A 20707-nucleotide genomic window follows, 5' to 3' on the forward strand; every position below is an offset into this window, starting at 1 on the left:
TGTCAAACACTTAGTCATATAGAAGGTAGAGTTGGTCAGTCATGACTGTGACTAAGTCACTCTATATAGGTTGTCATGTATTTGTTATAATTATAAATAATATTGTATTTATCAAGCTCTATAGGAATCAAAAAAGTCTATGGTTGCCAAGCATCCCTATGAAAGCCAAGTTTGGTGAATTTTGATTAAAGTAGAATCAGTTCTTGATGCCTAGTCATACATAAGGAGTCAAGCTAGTTGAGGCCAAGTGTCAACAAGCAGAATAGTTATGACCAACTATCATAAATAGTACATGTGTAGAGTAACACAATTTGAACAAAAATGTCTAGAATGGAACATACATTAATGTAGACCATTTTGAGCTGACATATAAATGAAATTTAATGATCATATAGCTTGTTACACATTTTGACATGGATCACCAATCCTTATGAAGGAAAGTTAACCAATTATATTAAGAGTATAAAAGGGAAACATCTGGATTGCTGATTATATTCTAGAAGACTCTACATATGTGTATTTAAAGGAAGGTATTAGCCTTGATCCAATTAGGTAAGTGAAGGATGAGATATCCTGTGAATGCTTATGCAAAGGACTTATATTTTCGAGGCTGTAAGAAAAGTTGTGCAGTAACACAATATAGAAATCGAGTGAAGATGTGAAGAGAAGAGTAAAGATATATTATATAGGACATGAAATTTGAGAGTGAAAATAGAGGATCCATAATCAGCATTATGACTGCAAACCAAAGGATCAGGTATTGATACATTTTTGCAAGTGACTCGGGGTAAATCTTTTAACATAGTAACCATTTTATTTTGAGGTTTAAATCCTTTAATCAAGGTAAATCTAATAGTCTTGTAAATCTCTTAATAGAGAAAACCACTCATAGGGTAGATCATTTGAATTGATCACATTTGCAGCCCTAATAGGCAAACTTTGTTACTACAGTAGTCAAGATTTGTGTGTGTCAACCCCACCCTAGTTTTACCCTCACCTTGGAGGTTTTTTGGGTAACGCAAATATTTTATGTTATGTATTTATACTTTAAGCTTATAGATGTGAAGAATAGTTCAGTCAATTTTCAACGTTTCAAGTTTAAAGTTATGTTACCCATGATCTAGATATGAGATGGAGTAAGTGGTGAATATAGTGAAGTTTTTATTTTCTTTAAAGGTTAAACATTTTAGTGATCCTGATTCACCCCCCAGTATCTCACCTTCCCAATAATTTTACAACAATTTTTATCAAGGCTTAGGTCCCTTGGAATACATTTAACCACTTGAGAGTTGACATCTTAGAGATGCAGGCTTACAAATTCGGAAAGACTATTGAGATAAGATGATTGACATCCAAGCCTATAATATCCCCACTTTAGAAGTTGTCTAGTTGTGTGACCATTATTCTTTTATTTTATTTTTATTTTATTTTAATTATCCCACATTGATTGTGAAAAGTGGTCAACCCTATGAATTAAGAATAAAATAAGAGCTTGTGGCTATTTTTAGGTAGGTTGAATATGAGAAGAAATTGGATGCAAGAGTTACAAATCTATTCTTGGCATTAGAGGACGTATATCCTCTCTTGTGACATTCTAGACATCATTAACTTGGGGTTTGGCCTTTGGAATTCATTGCTATTAGCTTCATTAATAGGCAACTTGGGCACATTTCTATCTTCAAGTAGATTGGGTGTTTGCTCATATCATTTCCACTCCTTATCCAATACTTATGCCATTGTGAAGGGATGATTTTACATGTCATAATGCTAGAGTAATTAGTGAGTAGAAATTTTTTCTATGTATTTGATTTTAATAGTTTGAAAACTAATATTATTTAAATAGTAGTTCAGTCTTTAGATTGCATAAATTCCATCTTGTTCATATTATGTGGTTTCAAATGTATGCAAAGACATTAAAATCTCTATCAATAGTTGGTTCATTTTTTGGGCATTTCTAGGGTGCCCATTACAGTGTTATTAGAGCTATAAGTTTTTCCATCCTATAGAGGTCTTATAGAGAATTTGGAACAACTAGATACAGGGAAAAGTGTTCGACAAAATCTCAAAATACTAAAATTAGAAATTAAAAAGGCTAAGCATTTATGTTTGAGCATGTAAAAGGGGCTTTATAATTTTTGCAATATGAGATCAAGACAAAGTAAGACTTTAGACTTGCAGAGTGAAAAATCTAGTTCATCTATGTAGCGGGACATATAATCTAGCCATACTGACATAGAGGAGATATTATTTAAACAAGATACTAGTATGGGTGACCAAGATGACAGGAATACAAGATTAGGTGGAGGTAGGAATATGAGTCCAGATCAGGAGGAGGTAATTTTTAGATGGTTACTACCCACATTAGATGAGGGGCAACATATGCAATATGATCATAATAGGTGAATGGATATGATGTTACAGCTTCTGGCTAGATAGATGGGTGTTAATAATAATCAAGTTGATGCTAAAAATGGAAGCAGTAACAATGGGGGAAAGGATAACAATAGGAGCAATGATAATAATGGAGGCCGAGGCAACAACAATGGTCCTGGGAATAAAATCAATGGTAGTGATGGACATGAAAACAATGGGAATGAGGCTGATAACTTTAGACATGTTGCATGCCCTGCTTGAATAAAAATCTTTAGAAATCTTCTACCCACCTTCCCACCTAGAGATCTAATTCAATCGATAAATGAACCGTGGATTACCAAGTTACAAGATTAGTTTAGGAGCGACTAGGAGGCTAGTGGACCAAAGTTTCAAGTGGATATTTCCCTCAGAAATTATATGGAATTAAGGATGAGACACATGCCCAAATGAGGAGGGATAAGTCAAAAGTTTGAGTTGAGAAAGAAAGTTGGGATACTTTCTTTACCTTATTATAATGCTTCAAGGAAGATGACTATAGGAGCTTGTGTGCAGAGGTAGATACATACTTCTAGTTGAATCTTATGCCTAAGGATTAGGCTATCAAGTATGTGGCTATTCGTTTGGATGGTCCAACATATGAGTGGTGGCACTATGGCATGGTAACCCTAGGACATAATCAAATCATATCTTATGAGGAGTTAACTAAGAGACTCATAAAGAGATTTGATACCAAAGATCTCACATTACAGTTTAAGGAGTTGGCACAACTCAAGCAGTGGGGATCAATTGAGATGTATATTAGTGAATTTTAGAGGTTAGTTGTGTTGGTCACGTATATTTCATAGAGGAGGTTAGTAGATTTATTTATGGACAGACTCTCAGATCCCTTGAGGGGTTGTGTCAAGGGGCATAACCCAGCTACATTACATAAGGCCACTAGAAAGGCTTGTGACCTAGCACCTTCTTCTTTTAGGAGTAGATTTCAGCACAAGGATTCATATAAGAAGAAGGACAAGTAGAAGGACAAAATACCTTTTCACAAGGATGCTCAATCAAAAATGGATAATAAGTTTGATAATGACACCCTAAATGAGTTGAGGAGGAAGAAGTTATTTTTTCATTGAAGAGAGCCTTGTTACTTATCTCATAAGTTTCCTCTCAAGGATAAAGCAAATCGAATGGAGTATTTCTCAGTAGAGGAGTCACAGTTAGAGAGGGAGGATTAGCACTTTGATTTAGACAAGGATAGCACTACATAGAAGAGTAACATTCTTGAGGATGATAAGTCATTGGCATGAGTAATGAGGGCTTATAATAAAGTTACATTTAAGGTTTGGTTACTATCGAGGGGTAGAAAGTGATTTCACTCATTAACACTGGGGCTATACATAATTTCATAGATGCACAATTAGTATCCAAGAGAGGTTTATAGACTGAGGAGCACGTCAAGTTTAGAGTCATGGTAGCTAATGGTGGCAAATTATTATGCACTCAGAAGATATCTAAACTTCACATCATGGTTGGTGATGGCTATGAGTTGGAGGATGACTTCTATGTAGTAGACATGGGAGAAAATTATTTTATCCTCGGCATGACATGGATGGCCTTGCTAGTTGAGTTCACACTCAACCTAGAAAAATTGGAGATGAGGTTCTAACATGGGGGCAGAATTGTTGTACTTAGAGGACTTTTAGATGGGAGCTATAGAGTAATCTTCTTAAGGAGAATGCAAAGACTATTTTTCCATGATGATGTAAAGTTGGCGGTAGAATGTTTTACTATGCTAGCCTCAAAGGAGCCACATGTGAAGAGTCATCCAGTAGGTATCTAAGAGATACTTGATAGGCATGCAAAAGTTTTTCGCAAGATTCTACATGGGGTTGCTCCTAACAGTGGGATGGAGCATGTTATTGAGCTCAAGGAGGAAGTCAAAGCAAATATGATTACTCCCTGTCATCATCCTAAGAAACACAAGGATGAGATAGAGTAGATGATTATAGATTTGTTTGAGATGGGGTATATCAAGCCTAGTAAGAGCCTCTTTTCTTCAATAGTAGTATTGGTAAAGAAGAAGGATGGGATGCTGCACATGTACATTGATCACAAGGCATTAAATAAGATGACCATTAAGAATAGATATCCCATCCCACAGATAATGAGTTGATTGATGAGCTACATGGTGCATGGTGCATGCTTCTTTACAAAGATTGATTTATGGTTAGGGTATCATCAAATTAAGATGAGGGTGGAGGATGTTGAGAAGATAGTCTTTTGGTGTCACTATGGCCACATCAAATTTTTGGTTATTTCATTTGGGCTAACCAATTCCCTTGCTACATTCTAGAGTTCCATGAGTCAAGTATTCAGTGGGCAGCTTAAGAGGTTTGTCCTAATTTTCTTTGATGCCATTTTGGTCTTTAGTAAGATTTGGGAGGAGCATTTACAACATATTGAGATGGTGATGTCCATTTTGGAGAAAGAGTCACTATATGCCAAGAAATCTAAGTGCGAGTTTGGGTTGACTGAGTTACTATACCTTGGGCATATCATTAGCGTAGATGGAGTTCTGATAGATCCCATAAAGATTAGAGCTATTGTCAATTAGCCTACTCCTATGAACCTCACACAACTTAAGGGGTTATTTGGTCTCTATTGGTTTTATAGGAGACTTGTTAAGGGATTTTTATAGACTATTGTACCCTTGATTGACCTTACTAGGAAAGGAACCTTCATATGCATAGGGGAAGCTGAGAGATGCTTTGATCATTTCAAGAAAGTGATGTCATCATGTCCAATATTAACTCTATAGACTTCACGAAGCCATTTGAGCTTCATTGTGATGCATCAGGTGATGGGATTGGTGCAGTCTTGATGCAGGAGAAGCATCCCATTTCTTTTGAGAGTAGGAAGCTCCATGGAGTGGAGAGGAGCTACTCCATCTATGATCAGGAGATATTGGTTATTATGCATGCATTGGACAAGTTTCAGTCCTACCTAGTTGGTGGGAAGTTTTTTATCAAGACTGATTACAATAGCATAATCATGAGTTAGTGAGATTTGAATGATAGATAACATAAGTGGACTACAAAATTGTAGGCTTATGACTTTGATGTTGAGTTTGCTAAAGGAAAGAAGAATGTGGTGGCAGATACTTTATCTCGGAGACCTCATGTTTTTACTCTAGCTAAGATTATAGGAGATTGGAGGAATAATATTATAGTAGAGTATTCAAGGGACACTTGGGCTTCTAGAGTGATTGCAGGCACCATACATGATGATCATTATGTGGTGATGGATGGATTGATCAAGTTCTAGGGTAGGATATATTTGATTCCTTCATCATAGTTTAGGAAGGTAATACTGAAGGCATTTCATGATGCACCTAAAACTAGATAACCAAGGGTCTTTAAGACCTATAGGTAGATCCATGAGCAGTTCACACGGAAAGGGTTCAAGGATGATGTTTAGAAGCATGTCAAGGAGTATGCAATTTGTCAACAAAAGAAGGGAGAGCACACATATCCTGCCGGGTTGTTATAGCCTTTTCCCATTTCGGATAGGAAATGGGAAAGTATTTCTATGGACTTCACTAGGTTACCATGAGTATAGGGGAGAGATTGCATCTACGTGGTAGTTGACTAGTTGACAAAGTTTACTCACTTTGTTTCTATTCCATCCACCTACATGGCAACATAGGTGGCTGATCTTTTCTTCAGAGAGGTATTTAGTTTATATGGGCTACCTAGTTTCATTTTCAATGACTAGGATAGTAAATTTATGAGTGTTTTTGGTAAGAATTTTTTGGATTGTGTGGCATGGATCTTACACCTAGCACTAGTTATCATCTATAGATATATGGGTAGATAGAGATTGTGAATAAATGGGTGGAAGGATATCTGAGGAACATTGTGACTTCACAACAAAGAGCTTGGGTCAAATGGCTACATTTGGGAAAGTATTGTTATAACACCACTTATCATATGTCCTTCGAGATGACTCCATTCATGGTGCTTTATGTTTATGAAGCACCTAGCTTCATGGATCTACTTTTGGTGGATAGTAGAGTGCCCAAAGCCAAAGACTTCTTGTAGGATAGTCAAGATATTTTGAGGGTGCTTAGGGAGAATATATAGCAGGCCCAAAATTAGCATTAATTGTACGTTGATCAACACCGGATAGAGCATAGTTTTGAGGTTGGGGATATGGTTTACTTGAGGATATGAAAATACAAACATTCATCACTCAAGAAGAGCTGAGGAGAGAAGTTGAAGCCTAGGTGTTATGGTCCCTACAAAGTGATTGATAGGGTAGGTGAGGTTGCTTATGAGATTGAGCTTCTAGAGGGTAGTCGATTGCATAATGTGTTTCATGTGTCGAGACTTAAGAAAGCCATCAGTCAAAGAGTTGTACCTTCTACAGATTTGCCACAATTAGATGAGAAGGGGAAGCTCATATTTATTCATGAGGCTATTTTGTATACCTAGGAGAGGACTTTGTAGAGTAGGGTGATTAAAGAATATTTAGTCAATGGAGAGACCTACTAAAGGAAGATGCTACTTGGGAGAGTGAGCAGGTGTTACAACAAATAAGACTGAGATTGCTTGAGGACAAACAATTTTGAGGGGGGTAGACTGTAATGTCCCCACTTTAGTAGTTGTCCAGTTGTGTGACCATTAACCTTTTATTTTATTTTATTTTATTTATCCCACATTGCTTGTGAAATGTGGTCAACCCTATGAAGTAGGAATAAAAGATGAACTTGTGGCTATTGTTAGGCAGGTTGAATATGAGAAGAACTTGGATGTGAGAGTTACAAATTTGTTCTTGGCATTAGAGGATTTCTATCCTCTCTTGTATCATTCTAGACACCATTTCCTTGGGGTTTGGCCTTTAAAATTAATTTCTATTAGCTTCATTAATAGGTAGCTTGGGTGCATTTCCAACTATAGATAGATTGGGTATTTTCTCATATCATTCCCACTCCTTGTCCAATACTTATGCCATTGTGAAGGGATGATTTTATGTGTTATAATGTTGTAGTAATTAGTGAGTAGAAAATTTTTCTATGTATTTGATTTTATTAGTTTGAAAAATAATATTATTTCAATAGTAGTTCAATCTTTAGTTTGCATAAATTTTTTCTTGTTCATGTTATATGGTTTCAAATCTTTGCAAAGGCATTAAAATCTCTATCAGTAGTTGTTTCAATTTTTGGGCATTTATAGTGTGCCCATTACAAGGCCATACTACAAAAACTTGAAATAGAATGAGAGAAATTAAAGAAGTCCTTATAGAAAAGAAGAGAGATGGCTATCCAATAGAATGACACACCTTATCAAGAAGTGGATACTAAAGGAATGTTTGATAGTGGAAATTTCAGTGAATGTAATCTAGCTATAGAAGACCTATTGGACAAAAACAACACACTGAATGAAGAAGTTAGGGGATTGAAGAGAGATCGTGAAATCAAATTAATAAGGCTATGTGAGGTGACTAAACAAAAAAGAAAGTTGAAGAAGATAAATTCATGATAGAAGAAGACAAAATATAAATGGTTACAAGACTTCATGAAAGGTCATCTGTTATGCAAAAGCTTATAAACAAGAAGTTAGGCATGATGAATCAATTGCTACTTGCAAATCAGGAACTAAACAAAAAGGACATAGAGATTGTAAATCTGAGATCACAAAATGACTAACTGAGGAATGACTTAATATCTAAGAAGGAACATTTGGAAAGGATGAACAAACCCAGTGAAGCTATAAGAGACTTTGAAGAACTAACGAGATTACCAAGGTCATCTAGTAATACCTCTAGACTAAGACATATCAAGCAATACTCATCTACTAAAAAAGGAGAATCATCCAAGAGTGGAGAGAAAATGAATGCAAAAACAAAAGGAGAACCTACATACTATCATTGTGGAAAACTTGGACACACAGAAAACATTTGTAGAAGCAAGAATCATAAGCAAAATCCTAAGCCTAAGTTTATTGGTAATTGTTTAATTGAAAGAAACAAGGTCATCAAATACATGAATGAATATCAAAGGTTAGCAATACACCTACCACACCTAAATTTGAAGGGTAGTATGGACATAGAGCACATGAATGCAAATCAAAGGAAAAATATGAGTAGACATCCAAAAGACAAGAAAATGCATCAACGAAAGGTAACTCCTACAATTGGTATTAAAGCCACTATCTTATCCTAATAATTTAATAAGTGGTGCCAATATCATTTGATTTAAATAAAATTTAAATATTCAAATTATTTTTAAGATCGTGGTATCATAAAATAAAATAAATATTATGTATTGACATCTATAATTTTTAACTATTATAATAGTGATTTCATTTTTAATTTACTTTAAATATTATATATGGGAGAGAATTCACAACCCCTTAAAATGGTTGGGATAGTGGTTTTTGTTAATGATGACTTTTCAGAATTGAGAAATGACCCTTTTTAAAAAGCAATCAATTATGCCATGCCACATCAAATAAAAAGTCTTTAAAAACAATGTTGCTTTAACATTAAATTTGGTGGTGTAGCCATAGAGTATAAGGTGAGGACTTGCAAAATAAGCTACTATTAAAAAAATCGAAATGATATAAAATTACTATGCAAAATTCCAAGAAGCCTTAAATTAGGGTGCTCAACTAGAGTACACCCTTCTTTTGTTAAAAAAATTGAGATTTTAATATTTTTTTAGAATTTATTGAAAATTTAGAAGTCTTGATTTTAGATTGTCATAAAAGTAGGTTTTGAGGGGACCCCAAACCCCTTACAACAAAAAAAATAGAATAAACCATAAAAGTCATATATTGTGAAAATCTATGCCTTCTTCCTCATTATTTTAAAAAAAAATCCTCTTTCTCTATACACATTGCTTAAACGTTACACAATATTCTGATAAGCTAAAAGTATTAAATAGTAAGTTTTTTTTTTAAAAATTATTATTATTATTATTATTTGTTGTTGTTGTTGTTGAAGAGTGCCCTTCTTAAAAAGAAAAGGGAAATAACAATGTATAAATAAGATACCACTGTTTAAATAAGACATTCCTATCGAGAGAGAGGATTAGAAAGGGTTTTTCACGTTTGTAAGCTTTGTGCGTGGAATAGATGATCTATTCCTCACTTGTTTTTCAGGGCCGTAAGCTTTACAGAAGATACATTTTGTGCAATTTCAACTCTCAAGCTCTGCTTTCCAAACAAGGAAATTGATTTTTCAACACTGGAATCTTATTTTGTGCAAATGGAAGGTGGCAGAAATTCTGTTAAATGGAGTGTGGAAGACGTTTTCATGGACTTTAAAAGACAAAGAGCTGCTTTGATCAAAGCCATCACTACTAGTTTGTTTTCTATTTTCCTATTTAAAATTAAAATAAAAATGGCTCGTCTTATCTTCCATTCTTGTTGCCCTTTTTCCATCTTCTTTTGATTATCATTTTAATCGCAGGCTATGCGCAACGAAAAATATAATTTTTTCATTTCAAATTTCTATCTAATTATGTTCATGTTAATCTTTTATATTTATTTACTAACTTAAATAATGGCTTTTGTAATTTGCCGTGTAAAATTTACTGTTTTTCATGAAAAAATATGTGGGTTTTTAAATTTTGGGCATTTTGGGTATTAAGCATATTTATTCTTTTGCCATTCAATGTGTGGCTTATGTTTTCCCAACAATTTTTTATTAGTTTGGCCGTCATTGCATTATTTCTTTGAATAACGACCTCTTTACCTCACTGTAGAAAATTCTTTTGGTTGCATTATTTTCTTATTCTCTAACATATTGTATTATATTTTTTTATCATATCTATATAATTTAACTAATGTTTGACTTTGAACAGATGTGGAGGACTTCTACAACTAGTGTGATCCTAGTAGGTTCTACCCCCTATTTTTGTTTTGTTCAAAATACTCTATTTAAATTTTTGTATTCATAATTATTTATGATCTCATTTTGTCCACATCGATTTCGACATGCTTGTGAATCATTACTTTAATTTGAGAGGTTGAATTTAGCCAAGATTTCTCAAAGATGCAATGTTTGTTATGGGTATGTGCAAGATCATGGTGTACCAAACTATGGCCTTAAGTGGTAGTGAAAAATCAGAAAATCAAGGTTATGTAAACTTGACACATAATTTTAGAGTGGTTCTAGAATTTATATCAAAAAGTTGTAAGAATATAATCTATAGGAAATTGAATCTAGTTTCTAAAATTCAAGGCCTTATCTAGAGAAAACATTATTTGATTGGTCAAAAGTTTGGATTTTAATGCAGTACTACAAAAATTTCAGGGAAAAAATAAAAAGTAGGTGTATGTCTAACCACCATAATCATAATCAAATGATAATATTTTTAAATATAATTTTAGATATAAAAATTAGACTCATGCTTTGATGTGACACATATTTTTGGGAATTTTTATTCCAAATAAATAATTAATTATGAATTTTCTACTATACTATTTTCAGAATTAAAAAACTCCTGTTTCTAACCACCTTAACTAGTTCAAAAAGAATCAAAATAATTTTTTTTTTTTTTTTCTTATACTAGTCGAAGCATGAAATGTGACGCATCTCTTGGATTTCACAAATCTTATATGGTTTGAAAGTTATAGCTATTTTTCAACCAGTATGTCAATCAACACTTTGTAGCTAACTCCATTAGAAAATAAGTAATAATTACTTACTGAACTCATAATTTGACAAACCTTATATTTATGAAAAGCTATGAACATTCTTAAGAAACCCTTTTCATAAAATCAAATTTTGGTTAAAAAAAAGTTGTTAGCTACATGCTTGAAGTAAAAAACACTTAAGAACATGCGAAAAACACATTTTTCGAGATGTTTTAAAGATGACCATATAAGGTTGGTATCGAAAGATATAGTAGGAATTATAAAGGTATTAATTTTTTTCATTTAGTATCAGGATGGGTGGTAAAAAATTTGGAATAGATTGTGAAATTCTTTGAGGCATTTCAGAACTACATATTTTTCAGATCACCACTTTTTGGCACACCATGATCCTGCACATACCCTTATATTTATGTACACCTTATGTTTATTATGTTTTTGTACAGCTTATGTTTCTAAAATCTATTAGGATGTTTTGACATGAATTAGATTCTGTATGCTAAATATTAGTTGTTGTGGAAGCCATAGCTTTTTTGGCATGAAATGGTGTCTGTATGTTGAAACTTACATGCTCCTGAAGCCATAGGATTTTTAATGTTCAATTTATAAGTTTATTTGAATGCTAGAATTACTTTTGGGCAACAGTTAACGACGTTACAAGCTATTTGAGATGATGATAAATGAACATGCCTCACAAATACTAAAATTGGGCTGAATTGTAAAGGCTCTATGTATTATACTGTCTCAATTGAGCCATTGTGTTCAGGGTTTTAGAGAAATGTCTTCTGTTTAGTTGGAAACTTAAATCATTGAACTGCTTTGTATGTAGTAAAAATCATATCTGTAATCTTGCATTACCTCATGAGCTATTATGTAGTTTATGCTTTCAAGGTAGTAGAATGAACATTGTACATTATGATGTTTGAAAAGCAAGCTGTTTGTATCATAGTTCCTTTTTATGAGTTAATCTATAGTCTATGTTTTAGAAGCAAGCTATTTGTTTTGTAGCTCCTTAATGTTTCTAGCAATAGAATTCCTTCAATGACTGTTAAAGGATCGTTCATTATTGTGTTGTTTTGTTCTTATTCTTACATTGTTTGGGGTTATTGAGCTATGTAATCATTTCTCTTTGATCTTCTATTTTGTGTGATATTGGTTGTAGTTGTTTTTATGAGTTGCAGATAAGGACAATCTATGCCTCTATGGTTTTCCTAGTGGACAATGGGAAGTGAATCTACCTCCTGAAATACCAGAACCAACTTTAGCAATCAACTTTGCAAGGGACGAGATGGTGGAAAGAGACTAAATGTCTCTTGTTGTTGTACATAGTGATGCTTGGCTAGCTTTTGTTTCTTCCTATCATGGTGCAATATTTGGCTTTGAGAGTAATGACAGGTGTGGTTTACTTAAATTGAATTTGCCTTTGATCTGAGTTGATTTAGTGTCACTTTGCACTACTAAAATGTAAATATACTATTTTGATAAAATATTTGTATAACATTTGTTGCTTCTAATTTTGATGACTACTTTAAACATGGAGCCAGGACATTTGCTTTGATTTCTAAATGGTTCATGTTGGCCAATCTAGATGTATTCTTCGCATTAGATGGAAGGCCTGTTAAATACCCCTCTTTCTTATGCATTGTCAATAATTGCTCCTTATATGTGATACTAACCACTCTTTCTTAAGTAGTCTTGGCTTTGATGGTCACTTCCCCTTTACCTATCTATTTATGGAAAACCTCAAAAATGGGAAACTACATCTTTTTACCCTCCATTTTGGTGATAGTTTGATTGCAATTTTCATACATATTTAGGAAATATATTTCTTCTACAATTTTTGTTTTGTGCTTTCCTTAAAACATTAAAATGGTAAAGGGACTTGAAAAAAAGTGATTTGGGAAAGTTAAGTGCCACTTGATGGTCAAGTGTAAATATTTTGTACACTGTAGAGTAGAAACTAAGGTGATGCCAAGGAAAAATAATTGGTGTCGTACATTTATGACAATATCTTTATATGAGATTATCCGGAAACAAAAGGTATTACATAAGAATTGCCAGTTTGAGATATTATTATTAAATCCTTGTCATTTGTAAAAAAAAGTGCCAACATGTAGACCGACCAGATTGAATAGATTCTATTTGAAAAAATAAAATAAAATTGATTGATGCTAAGGCTGGAATAAAAATTTTGTTAGCTTTTACCCTAATCATTTTTCTTAAGTTTCTAGTTTTTCTTTGTTCTAATTTTTCTGGCTTGGTACTTTTGGCTGCATCATGATCCATCATTCTCGATTAGCATTTGTATGGATTGTATTAGGCAAGTATCAACTATTGAATTTATCTATAGTAGAAAATACTGCCAATCATCATTATTATCCTTCTGGATTCCAATTACAACCTTTTTGAGAAATACAAATTAAAATTTAAAACTTACAATCCTAAATCTAAAAAATCTACTTGGCACATGAAGGTGTTGAGTGCCATTTTTTCTCGGCACTTGAAGGTGCCAAGTCACAGATTGCTTGGCACTTGATGGTGCTGAGTGATAGGCAACAGGTGCCGAGTGACAGGATGCTTGGCACTTGAAGAAAAATGTAGTAGGTGCCAAGTTAGCTTGGCACTCAAAGAAAAAATGCTTAGCAACAATGCATGCTGAGTAAGCTCGACTCCAATTGAGAAAATTTATAACTTAGAAAAATTCTAATGTGAATGCTTTCACCATTAAAATCAGAGAGCTAAGCTTTAACCTTTTAAGCAATTTCTCAAATGTAATGAATAGAAGAGGAAGAACAATAGATTCAAGTATGCCTGCTTGCTTTTTTATTCAATTGAGATTTAAACTATTACAAAATTTGATAGCATTTGGCTTCAACTAGAAAACCCTAAATTAACCCTAAAGTGGTAAAACTTCAAACTTCAATAAACTTTAAACTTGCAGCTCTAATGGCTGCATACAATGGTGCCTGGAGCAATCACTGCTTCTCAGTTGAAACCAATAAACTACAAACTTACAGAATGAAAGGAAGAAGCAAGTGCAACTACAAGCACGACAACAATTCCTTCTACAACGACTGATTTGTTGATCAACTTTTTCCTTCTTTCTCTACTCTACAACTTTTGAGCTCTTCAACTTCTTCTACTTCTATGTGGTCAAATGGAACAAAACATTCCTTTTTGTCTTCTACCAAAATTTTTTTCCCTCTCTTTTCAAAATTTGAAAAAACTCACCTACCCGTATTAATTTTTTTGTCTGTTCTGGGGGTGGTAGGTGGGCATTTGGCTCCAAGGGCAAGACAACCACCGCATTAAATTCCAACACTCCCCTTTTGTCCCGAGGAAAACAAAAACAAGGATCATAACTGATCCACATCGATTACACCAAGATACTCTCTTAGGTGTACAAAAGTTCAAATGCTTAATGGCTTTGTAAATATGTTTGCTAGCTGCTGCTCAGACCTACAAAATTCTATCTTGATATCCCCATTCTCCACCAACTCTCTGATGAAGTGATATCTAATTTCTATATACTTGCTTCTCCCATGGAAGATTGAATTCTTGGACAATGCAATTGATGAGATGTTGTCACAATAAATTGTGGTTTCATCCTCTTGCCTTTCATTTAAATCATTCAAAATCCTTCTTAACCAAATAGCTTGACATGCTGCTGCATTTTCTGCTATGTATTTAGCCTCTGCTGTAGATTGAGCAACAATAGGTTGCTTCTTGGATGCCCATGAAATTGCATGTAATCCCATATGAAACATGTATCTAGAAGTTCTCTTCCTATCATCTAAACTTCTAGCCCAATCACTATCAATATAACCTACCAACTTGAATTCATTTGATGTAGTATACAAAATTCCAAATCCATTGGTACCTTTCACATACCTTGAGATTCTCTTTCTCGCTTTCCAATGGGAATCCTTTGGTGTTTCCATAAATCTAGAAATTAGACTTACTACATGCATTAGGTCTGGCCGAGTTGTAGTTAATTACATTAAACTTCCAACCATACTCTTGTGTAGTGTTGGATCCACTCTTTTGTTGTTGTCTTCTTTGCTCAACTTCAGACCTACTGCTATTGGTGTGGAGGCTACCTTACTGTTCTAAATTTTAAATCTCTCCAAGATCTGCCCTGCATATTTTTTTTGAGAGATGAAGATGCCATTATTCATTTGTTTTACTTCTATGCCTAAAAATTATTTCAAGAGACCTAGATCTGTCATCTCAAAATCATTTTTCATGACTTCTTTGAACTCACCAATTAGAGCCTTGTCATTACCAGTAAAAATCAAATCATCTACATACAAGACAATAATTAACACATTTCCATTTGTTGCCTTGATGTAGAGAGTAGGCTCACCATTGCTTTTGCTAAAGCCATTGGTCATTAAATATTAGTCAATCCTACTATACCATGCCCTTGGAGCTTGCTTGAGCCCATAAAGAGCTCTCTTCAATCTATATACTTTTTTCTCTTCACCTGCAACTTCACAACCAGGTGGCTGCTTCACATATACTTCTTCAATACACCATTTAGGAAGGTGGACTTCACATCTATTTGAAATACCTTCTAGTTGTGCTGAGCTGCAATTGCTATGATAGCATGCACAGTTTCCATTCTTGCAATAGGGGCATATGTCTCATCATAGTCTCTTCCATACTGTTGTTTGTAGCCCTTGACTACCAGCCTTGCCTTATGCCTATCAATCTTGCCTTTAGCATTGCATTTGGTCTTATAGACCCATTTCACTCCAATGACTTGCTTCTTTGGAGGCAATCCAGTTAGCTCCCATGTTTCATTCCTTTCTATAGAATCTATTTCCTTATTCATGGCCTTACACTATTTATTCTCCTTAATAGCTTCTTCAAAATATATTGGATCACTGTAAGAAAATAATACAAAATTAATACTCTCATCATAATCTTCATACCTTTCATCTTGGTATATCTCCCTAAGACTCTTGGTCTTTCTTGGTAATAGGGAGGAGAGTGTGGGATCAGAATCTTCACTATTGCTATTTTGCCGACTAGCTCGGTCTTCACTGTTACTCGACACTGACACTCGGTCATGCCTAGAGGAGCTCGACAATGACTGAGGTTGCTTGCCTTTTCTTCTATCTGCTCCTTCTTGTTGTTCATCAACATCCTCTTCACTCATAATTGGCACTTTACTAGAAGTCCTTGGTGACTCATCAATCGGTCCATACCAAGACTGATTTTCAAGAAATTTTACATCTCTTGAAAGAGGCATCTTGTTGTTCAATGGTTCATACAATCTATATGTCTTTGATTCTGAGCTGTACCCTGTGAAGATGCACTTCACACCTTTGTCATCCAATTTTTGTCTTTTCTCTTTAGGTACATGTGCATATGCAACACATCCAAACACCCTTAGGTGTTCAACTGTCTATCTTCCTCATGACCATGCTTCCATTGGAATTCTAACACAGACTGTCTTTGTAGGACACCTATTAATTAAATAAATTACTGTTGCCACATCATCTCCCCAAAATTCGGTTGGGAGACCTTTCTCTTTCATCATGCTCCTTGCCATTTCAACAATGGTCCTGTTCTTTCTTTTAGCCACTCCATTCTGTTGTGGTGTATAGCTGGTTGTGAGCTCTTTCTTTATACGATGCTTCCTACAAAAATTTACAAAAGAATTGGAGGTATACTCCCCTCCTCTATCTGATCTTAGGACTTTGATATAGTGTCCACATTCTCTTTCAGCCTAGGCTTTAAATTTTATAAATTTTTCAAATGCTTCAGATTTATTCTTTAACAAATACACCCATGTCATATGACTGAAATCATCAATAAATGTCATGAAATAAGTACTCACCCCAATGGAAGTAACTTGCATAGAACTGACTAGGGCAGTGTGCACTAACTCTAATGGATATCTAGCCCTCTTAGAATTTCAAGAATTAAAAGGAAGCCTATGTTGCTTACCCAAAATACAAGCCTCACACTTGTCACATGAATTTCCTATACATGGCAAACCATCTACCATTCTTTTATTTGACAATAAATTTAAAGCAGCATAGCCTAGATGACCATACTTGAGGTGCAATAGTCATGAGGGGTCTTCAATCACACTCCTTAGAGCTGATTGTGTGGGAGGTGCAGCACCAATTTGAGATGAGAAACATGTCTCTATCCTCAAGAGAAATATTCTGTTCTTTGTCATTCGAACTACTGCAAGTAAGTTCTTCCTCCCATCATTTTCATGAATGACACACATGTCATTATCCATCAGCATTGTGTATCCATTTTGAATTAGCTGACCAATGCTCATCAAATTGTGCTTCATAGCAAGGGAAAAATACACATTTTGTATATCCTTCTACTCACCTTTCTTGGTGTGGACCATAATAGATCCTTTGCCCACAACTAGTAGGGTTCCATTGTTACCCATTTTATTCTCAGATTTCAAACTCTTGTCAATGAATGAAAACAAGGCTTCATTACCACTCATGTGGTTGCTACATCCACTGTTGAGGTACCAAATCTCAAGGCTTCCTTCTTCACCAACATTACACATGATGAAGGCAGTGGCATTGTTTCCACTTCCCATGTTTACATCAGCCACATTTGCACGTCCTGACTGATCATTTTGCTTCTTCCAGCATTCACTTGCATAATGCCCATATTTATGATAGTAGTAGCATTGTACATTACTCTTATTTGAGTTATAGTTTTTCTTACGTCCTCTTGAATTATTTTGTGAGCTACTTGCTCCATCTGCTCTTCCTGAGGTTTCTGCTGCAACATTTCTTTGTCCTCCATTTCCTCAGCCTCTGCTTTTGGAGTATTTTCCTGAGCCATTTCTTCCTCTTCCCCTTCCTCTTGAATTCTATTGAGCCTTGAATGCTTGCTCTTGGGAAGAAGAAGACAAAAATCTATTGATCCTATGCTCATGGGTTTGAAGAGTACCCATCAACTCATCCGTTGTTAAAACAAAGAGGTCTTTTGCCTCTTTTATGGTCATGACCAAATTGTCATATTTATGAGGTAAACTCCTCAATATCTTTTCCACTATCCTCTACTCGTGATAGTCTTCTCCATTTGACTTTAGTTAGTTAATCACATTGGAGTATTTTGAACTGAAGTCTGCAACTGATTCATTTTCCTTCATCTGAAGGTTCTCAAACTCCCTCCTTATATTATGTAGCTTTATAGTATGGACTTTATTAGTTCCTTTGAAGTTTGTCTCAAGGATATCCCATGCTTCTTTTGCATAATTTGCTGCTGCAATCTTAGGGAATACCATCTCTATCATTGCTGCTTCAATCAAACTTAATGCTTTAGCATCCTTCCTCCTTAACTTTTTCAAATGAGTCTTTTGTGCATTTGTGAGGGCAGCATATTGAGTTGGGTCTATCACATCATTGAACCCATTAACTAAAAACTACCACAAATCATTTGCAACCATTATGATTTTTATCTTCTTTGCCCATGTATCATAATTTTGTCCATTGAATGGTGGTGGTTGCTGCCATATCTTTCCTACATCTCTTGCCATGTCAAAAATCTTAGAAAAAACTTTGCCCTAACTCATTGTGGATGTGGGGCCTTAAAGCTCTGATACCATGTGAGAAATATAAATTAAAATTTGAAACTCACAACCCTAAACCTAAAAAATCTACTCGGCACATGAAGGTGTTGAGTGTCATATTTTCTCAGCACTTGAAGGTGTCGAGTCATAGATTGGTTGGCACTTGATAGTGTCAAGTGATAGGCAACGGGTGCTAGTGACATGATGCTTGACACTTGAAGAAGAATGCAGTAGGTGCCAAGTTAGCTCGACACTCAAAGAAAAAATGCTCGGCAACAATGGATGCTGAGTAAGCTTGGCTCCAACTGAGAAAATTTATAACTTAGAAAAATTCTAATGTGAATGCTTTCACCATTAAAATCAGAGAGCTAAGCTTTAACCTTTCAAGCAATTTCTCAAATGCAATGAATAGAAGAGGAAGAACAATAGATTCAAGTATGCCTGCTTGCTTTTTTATTCAATTGAGATTTAAACTATTAGAAAATTTGATAGCATTCGGCTTCAACCAGAAAACCCTAAATTAACCCTAAAGTGGTAAAACTTCAAACTTCAATAAAATTTAAACTTGCAGCTCTAATGGCTGCATACAATGGTGCCTGGAGCAATCACTGCTTCTCAAGTTGAAACCAATAAACTACAAACTTACAGAATGATAGGAAGAAGCACGTGCAACTACAAGCACGACAACGATTCCTTCTATCTCTGCAATGACTGATCTGCTGATCAACTCTTTCCTTCTTTCTCTGCTCTGCAACTTTTGAGCTCTTCAACTTCTTCTACTTCTACTTGGTTGAATGGAACAGAACATTCTTTTTTGTCTTCTGTCAAAAATGTTTTCCCCTTCTTTTGAGAATTTGAAAGAACTCACCTACTTGTATTAATTTTTCTGTCTGTTCTGCAATCTGTCAGGGGTGGTAGGTTTGCGTTTGACTCTAGGAACAAGACAACCACTACATTAAATTCCAACAACCTTACTCCTTGATAATTCAAAGGATTTGGACCTTTGGTTTTCTATCTACTATTATAAATGATCTACTCACAAACAGACATTCTCATTGGCTAAGTTGTTTTCTGTAAGTGAATGAATACGTAAACATAAGTCATCAAATCATTAGCAAATCATATTACTTTAGATTGCAATTGGTAAACATGTTAGCTAATCAAATTATTAAATTCGTTCTTCATATTGGCCAATCTTTGTAATTCATTGTCCTTCTCTAGACTGTAATGATGAGTTAACATGACAGGTTAGTAAAGAAGGTAATACATGTAAATAGAAACCAAAAGTGGACAATTTTAAAATTTACAGAAGGGAAACATTTTATTCTGGACAAACGTTTTGAATGAGATTTTAGAGTGTTTTAGCCTTGAGTGTATGAGTGAAATCGGGGTGCTCGCAGAAAGCGGCTATTCAAGTTGATGAACGAACTTCCAACAATATTTGAGGTTGTTACTGGAACTTCAAAGAAGCAAGTGGAGGAAAGATCTGCAGTAATCAACAACAGCGGTAGAAAAAGCAAGTCAGCAGGGAATTTAGTGAGTGATTATCTCTATGCTGCTTTTCTTCTTATTTAGGGACTCTATGACTTCCTGAAATAATATCCTCACATGCCTTGTTTCTGTGTTTCTTTTTTCTCAGCTAAAATCCCATTGTCATTCAAAAATGGCAAAGTTATTAGAGGAGGAAGAGGAAGAGGAAGAGGAAAAGGAAGATGAAGAGGAAGAGGAAGATGAAGAGACCCATTGTGGATCCTGCGGTAGAGTTTATACAACAGAATCCTCTGATTTCTGGATTGGCTGTGATGTCTGCGAGAATTGGTTCCATGGAAAATGTGTAAAGATTACTCCTGCAAGAGCGTAGCACATTAAGCACTATAAATGTCTATCCTGTATTAATAAAGACCTAGAATTTAGAATTTAGATGCTTTTATAACACTTTGCCGTCAGTTGCAAGGGTGTTGCAGCCACTACAATGTGGCAGCACACAGTCTAATTGTAGTTTCTAGAGCAAATTGAGAACTAGTACAACATATATGCACAGCGAGCGATTTTTGCTTGCTTTTGATTGTAAGATGCGGATTAAATATGCTGAACCTAGAATTTAGAATTTAGATGCTTT

The 20707-nt window shown here is 34.8% G+C and overlaps 1 pseudogene; it reads left to right on the forward strand.

Annotated features, from left to right (window-relative positions):
- The first annotated feature begins 9633 nt into the window (after positions 1–9633).
- Positions 9634–20509, forward strand: LOC149566331 (PHD finger protein ALFIN-LIKE 4-like; annotated as a pseudogene).
- Positions 20510–20707: the final 198 nt, after the last annotated feature.

This window comes from Cupressus sempervirens, chromosome 3 (assembly GCF_028749045.1).
Source record: "Cupressus sempervirens isolate cs-2001-9-10 chromosome 3, ASM2874904v1, whole genome shotgun sequence".
Lineage (NCBI taxonomy): Eukaryota > Viridiplantae > Streptophyta > Pinopsida > Cupressales > Cupressaceae > Cupressus > Cupressus sempervirens.